Source organism: Zingiber officinale, chromosome 6A, assembly GCF_018446385.1.
Source record: "Zingiber officinale cultivar Zhangliang chromosome 6A, Zo_v1.1, whole genome shotgun sequence".
Classification (NCBI taxonomy): domain Eukaryota; kingdom Viridiplantae; phylum Streptophyta; class Magnoliopsida; order Zingiberales; family Zingiberaceae; genus Zingiber; species Zingiber officinale.
Window position 1 is genome coordinate 84,327,357 of NC_055997.1, and position 15,004 is coordinate 84,342,360.

The window sequence follows — 15,004 nt, forward strand, 5'->3', positions numbered from 1 at the left end:
ATCATGTTGCCAAAATCTAACGGGCAACCTCTGACCTCCTGGGTGACATCTAAAGTATCACCGGACGGTAGAGAGACAGTCAATCGCTGGGGTCTGCAAGTGGGTAATCTACCAATCTCCCGCATAAAGGTACGAGATATGAAACAATGCGAACTACCAGTATCAATCAATATATCAGCGGAGAATGAATAAATGGAAACCATACCGCGGAAAACGGATCCGTCGGCCCGCTGTGCATCCTCCCTGGTAATCGCATGTACACGTCCAGTCTCTGACGGAGGAGGCGGTGGTAACGCTGCCAGCGGCTGCTGCAGCTGGGCAGAAGCCTGCCACTAAGGCGCTACTGGATAATGTGCCAGAGAAGATTGAGAAGACGGTGACTGATACTGTGCAGCTAGCTGAGACTGAGTCTGGTACTGACCTAAAGGCTGAGGCTGCATCTGATACTGCCCCTGTATCGGATAATAAAGTCCCGGAACAGAACCCTGGGGTGCTATGGAAGCACTGGAGTACTCCTGTCCAAGCATGCCAAATGCCGCTGCTGCAGGTGAAGCACTCTGCTGCTGACCATGTGAAGGTTGGGCTCGTCGCCCTCCTCGATATATTCCGGACTGACCGGACTGTCCTCCATGATCAGACCCTCCGGAAGTCATATGCTGAGTCTTCTGCGGACAATCTCGGCTCTGGTGCAGGCGATGCAATGAAAGCCCGGAGCAGTGAAATGACATGATCTGGATCCACATGCAAATGTATTTGGCGGGTTGTTCCAAGACCGAAGAAGGCGCCACGATTTACGAGGTTTACGTGATACCCGGATGTACCACGATTTGATCGACTCGCTCTGCGTGGTGTAGCTCGAAATTTCTGGATACATCCGGATGTCGACTCGGTTGTTTCCTTTTCTATCAGGAAAAACTCTCGGTGACTCAATAATGAGGGCCTGTCAACATCTCGCATAAGATGTGATACCAAGACCGACAAGTCTTAGTTGCAAATGTCCATCCAACCCCTGAATGAACTGCTGCATACGTGAACCGTCCTCAGCAACTAGCTCGGACAAAATCGCGCGAATCTATCAAACTCTGCATTAGGCGAGCCATCCGATAAGCTTGTGGAAAGAAACGGCTCTCAAAAGCCTCCCTGAATCTGGCCCAAGTGATGTTCCGCTCACCGATGATGGAACACTGAGTAAGCCACCATGTGTCAGCCGCGTCCCGTAAGTGAAAAGCAGCCAGCTCTGCTTTCTCCCAATTGGAGCAAGCAATATAAAGAAAGTCCGCTCCATAGTCTCAATCCAAGACAAGGCCACACTCGGATCTCGGTCTCCTCGGAAGAGTGTGAATCGACTCTTCATCGACTGCCAACACTCGGATGCTGCGGCAAAGTAAGTGAGGTGTGTCGGGCATTTGTCGGGATGGCGGGCTCTTGGGCTGGTGCTACGGTGGTGCATAATGGAGGAGGTACTCCAGGTCTTCTTTGGCTGGAGCATATCGGTCGGTGTAGGGGTGAACATAGGTGGCCTTGTTGGATGTCTGATGAACAATGGTATCGAATGTGGAGTAGCCGGTATCCTAATCAGGTCTTCTTGTGTACCTTTGTATGTCTTTGGGCACGGGCTGCTGAGTCTTGGATACGGTGGGTCAAGTGGCGGTGGTCTGGATACAAGTAGGCTAGGCGGGAATGCTAATGGTACCCTGGTGGAAAATCTGACGATGGATCTTGTCGGTCTTGGTAGGTATCTCTAAGGAAGCCATCGAGGTCCGAGGCCGCACCTACGATGGTGAGTGCATCACGGTGCAGGCTCATCAACAGAAGGCATCTCTGGCATATCCAGAGATCCCGCGGTCCTCGTACGTGGTCGTCTAGCACCACGTCTCGCGGCAATACGTGTAGATCGCCTCATATCTGTTAAATTATATCACAGATATTACCACCAGTATAATAATTATAAAATAGACATCATACCTATTTGCTGTCTGGAGATGTTCCGTCGCTGTCCAGTCCCCAATTTGACCTCAAAATTCCGAACGAGAAAATTCACCGGAAATCCATATAAATCTGAAACGGAAGTCCAAAACATATACGCAATGGAAAAAAAATCCATGCAACCAAAAATAACTACCCAGTTTGACTCGCAAACTCGGGCTAGCACAATATAGCACAATATATCTAGAATACCAAAAGCAGGTATCACACCCTGCTCTGATACCCATCAATTGGTATCAGATAAGTCTCGAAAATCCAACACACGGAAACCAAACAAGTATCGCCAAACTTGGCGCACTGATACCAAAAAAATAAATTGGTATCAGGTTATCCAAAACATCCAAAATACGAAAACAAAGATCATAAAACTTAAGCTCTGATACCACTAAATTGTCACGCCCAGAGGAGTCCCTGTCCGAGAAAATTTCGGCAGCATTTCCCATGTACGGTGGACAAACTGAAACTTTTCTACATCCTCATATACCTCAGCCACAGGCGGCTGGAATAATAACAATAAATAAAAACAATCACCACGCAGTTTATATAGATATTCAGCCTCTGGCTGTCACAACCACGCAGTTAATAATAGTAATCACAAACTATAGTACTCTGACTCGAAATCCACCCTACTCAACTACACTCGTAAAGCTCAAATCCGATGAACTCACCTCTTCTGCCCTCCAGGCAGGCATGTAGTAGAATAAAATCCAAATCATACCAAAAGTCCATCAAACGGAAGGATTCCATACAATATCCATATGTAAAATCTAAAACAAGACTAAAACAAAGTCTGATAGAGAAAAGCTAAAATAAAATAACAACTCAAAACCAACAGAGGACTAGCACTACGTGCTGTGGGGACCAGCGACTGGAACTGCTCCGGACAGCCTCAACCTGAAAATATAACAACAATGGAGGCGGGGTGAGTCCAACACTCAACAGGTACAACTGATATGCAAAATAAAGTAAATAACAGACAACACTAATCATGCGTACAGTCTCCTGTATTCGAGAAGGATAAATGCAACTGAAACAAAAACAGGAGAACTGTACTAACCAATCATGTATGCATGTCAATCATATGCATCCAAATAAATGCAGCAAGTAAATGCAACAAACACAAACAATCAATGCATCATGCATATGATGCCAATGACATGGTCACCCCTGACACCAGTCAGCCATCTCACACACAATGGTGAGGGCTATGACAACCGTACACTCTGACATCACTGCCCCTGATGAGTGACCGAGTGGACGGGATGCTCTCGGAGTACATACATACTCCTACCCCAAATCATAAATGGGGGAGCGCAATGCTCTCATCTCCCGGTACACGATGACGGGAAGGACTCTCTGTCGGCTACCACGCTGAGTCACACTACCCATGAGCGGACCAACGGAGCCAAACAAAGTCCAACTGTCTGCCGGCTACAACGCTGCTACACTAAACCAAGGAGCCAAACAGAGCGGAACGTCTGCCGACTACCACGCTGAGTCACCAGACCAAACAGCACACACATGTCGATATACCACTAACCCATGGTGGTGGTGTGTGCAGATACATGTAATCGACGATGCGCTCACAATAATGGAGCAGCACTCAGCATGCAATCATGCAAAATGATGCATGCCTCTAAACATGGCAATATCATGAATAGCATAGCAAGATCCATACATAAATAAAAGGTGTACCACAAGTCAATGTATCAGATGGAAGGTACACAAACAGATAGGGTATCAAATAAACCCTAGGTCCTGAACATGATGTATCATATGGTTGGGTCACTACCGAAAGAATGTATGGTCAGGTCAATAATAACATACAGTGCATAATAAATAAACAAACAACATGTAACAGATCATGTAGTGACCAACCGAATCAAAAGGATAACACAATCATTGCTATATGTTAAACACTTTATTATGCATATCAAAAGACATAAGTCAAAGTACCCGCCTCCGACAAAAGAAAGATCCAATTCCGACTCCGAGATACTCATCTCGCGTCAAAATCCTGTATCGCCAATATATATACATTTTTATTTAGCTAATATCCAAATGAAACAGCTAAATAAAAATCTTTAACACTAAAAACAGGGCAAACCCTAAATAACACATAATATAAACCTAATTTTATTACACATGTACAACTAATTATGAAATCCATTTTCTACACCTCACCTCAATTCACTGCCTCTTGTTGATCAACAACAAGGATCGTGGCTGCAGGACACAGGATGGCTGCTGGACTAAAAATACTCCACAACAAGACCCCCTGCTGGAAACTTCACTATCGGAATTCAAGGAGAGGAGATTCACTGATTAACCAGACAACCAATCATCTAAAATTAGTGAATCGTTGAACTCCAAAGAAGGAATACCACTCACTGCTTCCTCTCAAATCTCGTGATCTTGATCCACATCAGGAGGATCAAGAACAGAGTGAAGACTACTGCCAAACAAACCTAACTCCAACTAACTTACCTCCAAGATCGACTAGGGCACGCAGCTGGAGGTTTGGGCAGAGACAGCGGCGTTGAGGCGTGAGACCGACGAAGAAGTCGGAAATTAGGGCACGGTTTCTGATTAGAAGAGATGGTGCTTTGTCGGGGTGCTCTGCCGTGCCGAGAAAACCGAAGAAGAGAAGGAACCGCGGTTAGCCAGGGCTAGGGCTCAACGCTGATCGGAGGTCGACGCGGCAAAGAGTGGGTCGAAGAAGGTAGCGGCGCAAGAGGGCACAGCGGCTTCGGCAAGGCTCAACGGCGGCCGGCGGATCGTGTGCGGCGGCGAAACCGTGCGGCGTCGGTTAGGGCTCGAGATGAAAGTGCGAAGGGCTCGGGCGCAAAGGCTTCGACGAGGAGAAAAGAAGAATATAAAATAAAGGAAAAGAAAAGTAAAAAGGAAATGTAATTATAAACATTTCCTCGCTTAAACGGGTCGCCTAAACAGGCTTTTCCGGGCCCCGTATTTATCCCCGTTAACTCGTCCGTACGAGCTCCGAAAAATTCCTGAAAATTCCCTTATTAAGATTCGCCTATTTTCCGGTATTTTACACCTCAAATGTGATTGGCACATCCTAATCACCTTAGGAATAATTTTTAATTTCATTTTCAAGGCTTGATTACACCTTGAAAATTCCTAAAATGCCACCTTTTGCCATGAGTAGGTTAACTACCTATCCAATTAAGGTTGGCACACCCTAAACCATCTAGCATGAAGGGATCACGCTCCTAGGAACCCAATACCTATTTGAGCTCATTAGGTTCACTAAATATTCACTAGGGATGACTTCCCTAGCAACCCTCCTAATGACCCTCCTAGGCTTTAAAGCCTTGGTCATTTGGGACTCATCAAGATCAACTCTAGGGGTGACTCCCCTTGTGACCTTGGTGATGGTCTTCTTAGCCCTAGGTCTTGTTCTATAATCGAATGGAACATTATGGTAAGCGGGCTTGACCACTTGAGACTTAGGTTTGTGACCCAAACCTCTTATGTCCTTGGGCTTTGATTTTTGACCCTTAGACCCTAGAGTTGACTTCTCCAAATTCTTGAGAGCCTTTTCTAAAGTGTCAAGTCTTGACCTCAAGACTTGATTTTCCTTTTTTAATACCTCAAGCTTTAATTTTCCATTTTTCTTTGAGGTATTCCTAGGCATATGTCTAGTTGTTTTGGGATTCCTATCTAGGTTTTCCTTAACCTTAGATGAGTTAACTCTAGGGTTGGCATTTCTAGCATTGTCCTTATCTAGGCTAACATGTTTGGCACCTAAGCACATGTATCGGTTTCTATGGTTATCATTCTTATCACTATTGACAATTGCAATAAAACTACTAGCATGTGTCTTATTAGAATTGCAAAAATGTGCCTTAAAGGATACCTTAGGGTTTGCCTTAGCTCCCCCCATAGATGTGCTTGGTCTCTTGTCCTTGTGAGGTTGCCTCCCCCTTGGACATTGACTCCTATAATGCCCCCTTTGCTTGCATTGGAAGCACACCACGTGCTCCTTGCCCTTGCGTATCGGGACTCCAGCTTCCTTGACTTTTGGTGCCAGTGGAGTCTTCCTAATCCTCTTTGGACATTTACTTTTGTAATGCCCATATTCCCTACACTCAAAGCACATTATATGTAATTTACTTGAAATTAAGTTGCTTGAGTTACCTAGGGTTGAGGATGGATATAAGCTCTCTCCTTCATCCCTTCCGGAGGTAGAGGCTTCTTCTTCTTGCTCCAGTCTTGAAGAAGAACTCTCCTCCTCTTCTTCCTTAGATGTTGAGTAGCCCTCAACTTCTAATTCCATACCTCCATGATGTGAGCTACTTGGCTCACTTGACTCCTCTTCATGACTTGAATTGGAGCTCTCCTCATGGAACTTAGCCAAGTTGTTCCACAACTCCTTGGCATTGTTGTATCTACCTATCTTACACAAGATATCATTAGGTAATGAAAATTCAAAGATTTTCGTTACCTCGTCGTTGATTATGGATTGGTGGATTTGTTCCTTCGTCCACTTCTTCTTCTCGAGAGGTTCTCCTTCTTTATCCACCAGAGAAATAAAACCTACTTGTACACAATTCCAATTTACTAGGTTAGTCATAAGAAAATACTTCATTCTTACCTTCCAATACGCAAAGTCATCGTGAACGTAGAAGGGTGGAATCGTGACGTCTTCTCCAAGTTGATCCATTCTCTAGCTCGTGCTCCCCCGGGTGTTAATCCGACGAAGAGCGACCTCGCTCTGATACCACTTGTTAGGACCTTCGGACGCGGCTAGAGAGGGGGGTGTGAATAGCCGACCCCAAATTCTCGTTTCTTCCTATAATTTGAGTTACCGCAGTAGAAATAAAAAGTAGAAACGAAAATGGAGAATATCAAACCTCAAATGCGACGATATAACGAGGTTCGGAGATGATACTCCTACTCCTCGGCGTGTCCGTAAGGTGGACGAATCCTATCAATCTGTCGGTGGATGAGACCCCGGAAAACCGGCTAATAAAAACTCCTTCTGGGTGGAGAAACCTCGCCACAATTTCTCTTGCAACAGCAAGATCAGAGTACAAGAAATACAGCAAGAAGCCAAGAACAATATGAATGTAAAAACACAAGTTTGCTTGCCTTCTCGTCGACTGTTGATGAAGCAGCAACTTCACGGATGCCAACCACAGCAGCAACTGATCAGTTGGAAACCCAGCCGAGGGAAGCTCACACGAAGCTTCAGTAATGGAGAGCTCAGCAAAGCTCAGATCGCAAGGAGGAAGAAGAAGATAACCAGAAATCTCTAGAGACCCTCCACCTCCACCTCTTGATTTATATGAACCTGCGAAGAAGAAGAAAGAAGACACAGAAATCTAGCCGTTGTGACTCAACGGCTAGACCTGGAGCGATCAGGCTCCACCCTGATCGGTCCAGGGAGGATCTGATCAGTCAGGGGACCGATCAGGCCCTAGGCTGATCGATCCCCAGACCGATCCCAACTCTCACAGAGAGTGGTTGAAGACCCTGATTCAGTGGACCATCAAGGCTGAATGGATCGGTCCACCGATCCCTCCTATTCCTTCTCCCAATCTGTTTGGTTCTTGATGGTCACGGACCGTCGATGACCTGATGAGAATCGGTGTATCCTTTGGATCGGTCGGACCGATCGAGATACCCATAGTATCACCGGATCGGTCGATGAGACCGATCAATTTCCCATCCTTAAACCTAAAGTCTTCCCGATCTAGAGAACGAGCTACCGACCTCTCGACCTAGTCAGGAGAGCGCTACCGAGCCCTCTCCGACTTTCACGTCCGGTCTAGAGAACGAGCTACCGAGCCCTCTCTGACCTCCACGTCCGGTCCAGAGAACGAGCTACCGAGCCCTCTCTGACCTAGTCCAGAGAATGAGCTACCGAGCCCTCTCCGACTTCTACATCCGGTCCAGAGAATGAGCTACCGAGCCCTCTCTGACCTAGTCCGGAGAACGAGCTACCGAGCCCTCTCCGACTTCGTCCGGTCTAGAGAACAAGCTACCGAGCCCTCTCTGACCTAGTCCGAAGAACGAGCTACCGAGCCCTCTCCGACTCCATCCAGTCCAGAGAACGAGCTACCGAGCCCTCTCCGACCTCCCATGCCAAGCTTCCATACTTGGACTTTTCCCCGTGCCCAGCTTCCTGCTTGGACTTTTCCCGTGCCAAGCTCCATACTTGAACTTTTCCCGTGCCAAGCTCCCTGCTTGGACTTTTCCGTGCCAAGTCTCCATACTTGGACTTTTCCGTAATCAGGTCAACTCAAGTCGGGTCAACCAGGTCAACCTTGACCAAAGGTGGCACCCACAATCCCCCAAGTTCCTATTCTTGTCAAACATCCAAATATAACTTCTCCATTCTTATCAAACATCAAAATATACCTCGAGTCAGGTCAACTCGAGTCGAGTCACCCAGGTCAACCTTGACCTAAGGTTGCACCAACAATACCCACCTTCTTACCCATCCTAATGGAGCTGGCCAAGCTAGCTTGGAACCCAAGCTAGGGCCGACCAAGACCAAGTGGATGAGTCAAGTTGGTGGCCGGCCAAAGCTTGGGTCCCAAGCTTCGGTGGTCGGCCACTAAAATATTAAAAAGGATTTTATTAAAATTATTTCTTATGTGGATATCGTGGTTTTAAAAGAGAGTTTAAAATTTAAATTTTTCCTTTTATAGCTTTCTACAAAAGATTAAGAAAAGATTTGAAATCTTTCCTTATTTGTAGATTGAAAGGAGATTTTAATTTTGAGAAAACTTTCCTTTTTAACCATGATCATAATTTAAAAGAGAGTTTTAAAAATTAAATATTCTCTTTTATTAGTTTCTACAAAAGATTAAGAAAAGATTTGATATCTTTCCTTATTTGTAGATTGAAAAGATATTTTATTTTTTGATATAACTTTGCTTTTTGGAAATTATCCACATGTTTAAAAGAAAGATTTTAATTTATAAAATTCCCTTTTTATAACCCACCATGAAGGAAAAAATTATTGGAGAAATTTTTTATAAATTTCCGGAAGCAAATTAGGAAGTTTTAATTAAAACTCTCTTTGTTTTGGGGAAATAAGTGGTCGACCATTGATATTAAGAAAAGAAAATTATTTTTAATTAAATAATTTTTATTTTTCATGGTAAAAGAATTAAGGAAGTTTTTATTAAAATTTCCTTATTTGCCAAGACCAAGGAATATAAAAGAGGGGGTAGAGGTGCCTTCATGGTGAACAACTCTATTCTTTTCTTCCTCTCTTTTTCTCCTTGGTGTGGCCGGCCCTTAGAGGTTCTCCCTCTCCTCTTCTCTTCTTCTCTAGTGGCCGGTTTTATTCCCTCTTGGAGCTCTTGATGGTGGCCGGTTCAAGCTAGGAGAAGAAGGAGAGAAAGGAGGTTTTTTGTTTCTTGCATCCCTTGGAGCTTGGTGGTGGTGGTCGGACCTCTACTTCACATGGAGAATTCTTGGTGGCCGAATCTAGCTTGAAGAAGAAGGAGCTTGGTGGTTCTCGTCTCGGAAGATCGTTGCCCACACAACGTCCGAGATAAGAAGAGGAATACGGTAGAAGATCAAGAGGTTATTTTGCTTACAAAGAAAGGTATAACTAGTAATTGTTTTCTGCATCATACTAGTTTTTCTTTATATAGTTATTTATGGAAATACCAAACACAAGAGGCATATGATTCTAGAGTTTTCGAAATAGTTTTTTCGAGTTTGTGTTTTCTTTTTTTTAGAATTTGTGATTCGATTGTTCTTTTTGGTTAACCTAGAGTTATTTAAGGAAATAAATATTAGCTTTCCTTAAAAGGCTTTGCCTAGATGGTGGTGGTTGCTCCCATATCCAAGAAGGATATGTGCCTCGCCATGCAGTCCTAGAAGCCAATTTGGAAATTAATATTTATGGAATTAATAACTTAGGTAGATTTGAATCAATAGTGTTAAGTTCCGCTTGCGATTCAAATCTAAACCATTAAGAACAGATAAGTTAAATTTGGAATCAATGATGTTAAGTTCCGTCTGTGATTCCTAATTTAACTTCTAAAGAACACAATAGGTTATTTAAGGAAAGGTTCGACACTTGTATAAAAAATTTTTGTACAGTGGAACCGGTACGACTTTCTTATGACTAACCAACAATTTGTATCAAAGCTAGGGTTTGCCTCTGTGTATTTGGTTTTCAAATTAGGTTATGCACATGTCATACATAATTTAGGCAGGATAATAGTAGGATGTGCTAACTTTGTGGTTGCAGGCTCTAACTATTATGGAATATTTTTATTGTATGTGATTTGACCCTTGGACATGTCAAGGGCATTTAATTGTGTGTGCATAATTGTAAAATTAAATACAGTAGGAGCTGTATTAGTTATTAGGATTTTACATTTTTTGTTCGATCTAGAATATATTTACATTCCTTTATGGAATATAGGATTGATGTATGTAAAATTCTATATTTGTCACGGATCGTATCTGTAACGACCCAATTTTCCTCATTAAGAGTTCTAAAAGTTCTTAAAAATATTTAGAAATATTTTAGAAATTTTTAGAGTATTTTTATATAATTTTTGGAGGTCGTTTGGTATTTTTACTAAACGAAGGAAGTTTCGACAAAAAAATGTCCAAGCCGAGAATTGAACCCACGACCTTTGACTCAGTCAAAATCCGGCTGACTAGGTGGGCAAACAGATTTTTCTGTTTAGAAAAGGTAGCGAATTTATTTAAGATAGTTAACAAAATATTGGATTATAAAAGGGATAAGTTGATCTTGGATTTGTCTATTTAGAAAAGGTAGCGAATATATTTAAGATAGTTAACAGAATATTATAAAAGGGATAAGTTGATGTTGGATTTGTCTGTTTAGAAAAGGTAGCGAATTTATTTAAGGAGTTAACAGAAATATTAAGTTATAAAAAGGGATAAGTTGATGCTCTATTTTCCCGTGACTTAAATCATTCTCTCCTTCTCTTCTCCGTACGATGGCAGAGCTCGGGCAGAAAACGAAAGGGAGTTAGGGCATCATCTCCGGCGGCCAGCCAAGGTCCTAGAAGCCCTTTTTGTTCGGTTGTGAGTCCAAAAATCAAGGTAAGTGCTTCTCACCTGCAGTAGGAGTAGTTTCGGACCTTTGTTCTTCTTGAATTCGAAGCATGAGAAGCGCTTATAGTGCAGATTTTTAATTAAGTCTATAGTGCAGATTTTAATTAAGCTTATAGTGCAGATTTTTATGTAGGCTTATAGTGCAGATTTTAATTAAGCTTATAGTGCAGATTTTTAATTAGGCTTATAGTGCATATTTTAATTAAGCCTATAGTGCATATTTTAATTAAGCTTATAGTGCAGATTTTAAAACAAGATAAAATTTATTTAAATTTATTTAAATTTATTTAAATATAGATGATGATATAATAGGAGATAGAGCTCAATGGTGTAAAAAGATTCATACAGCCGACCCCACCTAGTGGGAAAATGCTTGGATGTTGTTGTTGTTGTTGTTGTTATAGTGCAGATTTTTAATTAAGCCTATAGTGCAGATTTTAATTAAGCTTATAGTGCAGATTTTTATGTAGGCTTATAGTGCAGATTTTAATTAAGCTTGTAGTGCAGATTTCTTAGAGCTTAAAATGCAGATTTCTTTAGAGCTTGCAGTGCAGATTTCTTAAGAGCTTATGGTGCAGATTTCTTTAAAGTTTATAGTGCAGATTTTTGGTGGAATTTATAGTGCAGATTTTTGGTGGAACTTGTAGTGCAAATTTTTGGTGGAACTTATAGTGCAGTTTTTAAAGAAAAAGATTATAGTGCAGTTTGGTTAAGTATTATAGTGCAGAATTTATGTTTGCATAGTATGCAGAAATAGGGTACCATAGAATACAGAATCTTGATTAGTATAGTATGCAGAATTTTGATTAGTATAGTATGCAGATTTTTGTTTATGCATTTCAAAGTTAGAATTTGTTTAAACATTTCAGTTTTTAAAGAAGCATTCTTTTATTAGAGGTATTAACAAGTATAAGAAAGATAAAGAAAAGAAAGAAAAAGGCCAAGGCCTTAAGTAGGTGCCAAAGTCAAGGCTTTAGGGATTTTGACACACAAGGTGCTCGTTAAAATGCCAAGGCATTTAAAGAAGAAGTAATTAAGATAAATTAGCTTATAAATTAGTATTTTACTTTTATCAATGACACTGTGCTGGACTCTTAGTTGTCCTTGGGTTGGGCTCCCATAGTCGTCCATAGGTTTAGATAACCTAGTAAACCCTACTAGATTCGGGACCAGCTATCTCGGGTCTAGTTAGGGATGCGCACATAGCAAGTACAGTTGCCGGGCCCATCAGCAACATGATTATTATTTTTATCTATTATGAAAATAGTTTTCAAAACTTCACAAATCAGTTTTAGATTTATTTTATTCACATGCATATTCGAGTTTTGTGAGTTAGATAGCGCTTATTAAGTAATTTTGCTTATAGTTGCATTTCCTCTTACTGCAGATAAAGGAAAGGAAAAGTTATAGCAAAGGAAGGCGACGAGGAGGTGCGGATGGATGTGTGATGCCTAAACTATAGAAGCCTTGGGATTTAGCATAAGAATTTATTAACAAAGAGTTGAGTAGAATGTATTAGATGAGTCATTTAGTCTTCCGCTGCTAGTTAATTGTAAGTTTTGAGTTCTCTGAGAGTTTTAGGACTTACTATAAACATGTGAACAAGGATAGTTAAGTAATGTTAGTAGTCCAGTAGCGCTCCGCCCTCACATGGTTGCTATTGTGTGTGATTGGACCCTTGGACATGTCAAGGGCATTTAATTGTGTGTGCATAATTGTAAAATTAAATACAACAGGAGCTGTATTAGTTATTAGGATTTTACATTTTTTGTTCGATCTAGAATATATGTACATTCCTTTATGGAATATAGGATTGATGTATGTAAAATTCTATATTTGTCACGAATCGTATCCTTGCGAGGTGTGGTGCTATCGGAGGACCAGAGGCGCAGCGGAATAAGAAGCAAGATAGATGCGACAACTCGACCCGATGGATGTGGCTAAAGGTGGCAGCATCTAGGGTTGGAGCACACGGAGGACAGTGATGAAAATGCCATAATAGTTGGAAAATTAATTTCCATGTTTATTGCTTTTATTTACTGTGATGTGTGTGTATGCATGTGTTATATGCTAGCATAGGTTAAAATTCCTCACCTTAAATAACTAAGTGGGAGAGGGATTAGTATATTAATTCCATGGTCTCCATTACTGGTTTGTAATTGATGCAACAAGCTTGCGTGTTGGCTCTGAGTGCCTCCCTCCACAACGGATGAGTTTGTTTGCGGATCACTAGATCAAACTTCCTTAATGGATGGTTATAGGAAGTTATTTAGGATGTGTGTGATCTTCTCCAACTGAAGGGGCACAATTCTATTTAATGGACTTAGTATCAAGTAATGGTATACACTTAGACACATTTAATAGTATCCTCCCCAACGGAGTCACTGCTATCACTTGTGTGACCAAAAAGAAACCAACTATTAATTTGTCATAAAACTAGGGTGACAAGATAATAAAATTAATGGGTTAAAATCCCTCTTACAAATGATTGATTTTGTATACGTCCACACTAACGTGGCATACAAAATTAACAGTGTTTGAGATAATTTTATTTGTCATAAAGTTAGTTGACAAGATAGTTAATGGGTAAAACCCTTCTCTTACAAATGATGATTTTGTATACGTCCACACTAACGTGTCATGCAAAATTCACGGTGTTTTGAGGTGTTGGTAAATTTAAATAGTATTGTTAGAGGAATCAATATTATTTTAAATTTAGAGTCTTGACCAAATATTTGATCAAAGACAGATCAACTATTAATTTTATTTGTCATAGATTGACAAGATAATAAAATTAATGGATAAAATCTCTTTTTAAAATTTGTATATGTCCACACTAACGTGGCATACAAAATTCACGAGGATTTTGAAATGTTGGTCTTGACCAAATAATTTTGTGATTCTTAGGTTTACAAATGTTAGTCAATCCCCTAGCTATCATACTATATAATAGACTTAGTAGTCCCAATTGTAATGATTGGAAAACTTGGACATTAAGGTAGACTGTCCTCACAAAACTGAGAACAATAACGGTGTATTTTATTAGTTGTTGAAACATATTTAGTGGTGTTATCTACCAGTACCTGGTGTGTAGATACAGGAACCACTGATTATGTCTGCAATTCATTGCAGGGGTTCCAGGAAATCTGACAACTATATAAATCACCGTCCACATGGGCACTACTGTAAAAGTAGCAGCTGTTGTAGTGGGAGATGTTTATCCTTTGATAGGAATAAAATATGGATTTTAAGAAATTATCTTTACGTACCAAGTTTAGAAAGAATTTGATTTCAGTTTCTAAACTATAGAAGAATAGATATTCTATCAAACTTGTTATCAAGAAAATAGGAAAGATATTTGTTCTGGTACGTTGGTTGACAATTTATAATCCAATAACTCCCACGATGCAATAAATGAAAATTAATAACACATTTTCTAATTTTAAGAGAAAGTAACCTTCGGAAATGAACCAATCATATTTTTGGCATCCAAGACTAGGTTATATTAATTTGAGTAGAATTCAAAGGATAATAACCAATGAACTCTTGAGTTCATTGGTAGTGGAAATCTTTCCAACCTGCGAGTCTTACTTGGAAGGAAAAATAACCAGAAAGCTTTTAAAGGGGTATAGAGCCAAAGATATAATGGAATTGGTTCATTCTGATTTGTGTGGTCCATGACTATCCAGACAAGAGGTAGTTTCGAATATTTCGTCTATTTTATAGACAACTATTCGAGACACAGATAGATTTACTTGATACACCGCAAGTCTAAGTGCTTTGATTAGTTCAAAGAGTACGAGGTTGATGCGGAGAAATGTCAAAGTAAAAATATCGAGACACTACGGTGAGATCGTAGTAGCAAATACCTCTTGGGAGAATTTAGGAGCCACTTATCAGAAGTAGGGATTCAATCCAAACTAACTGCACTTGG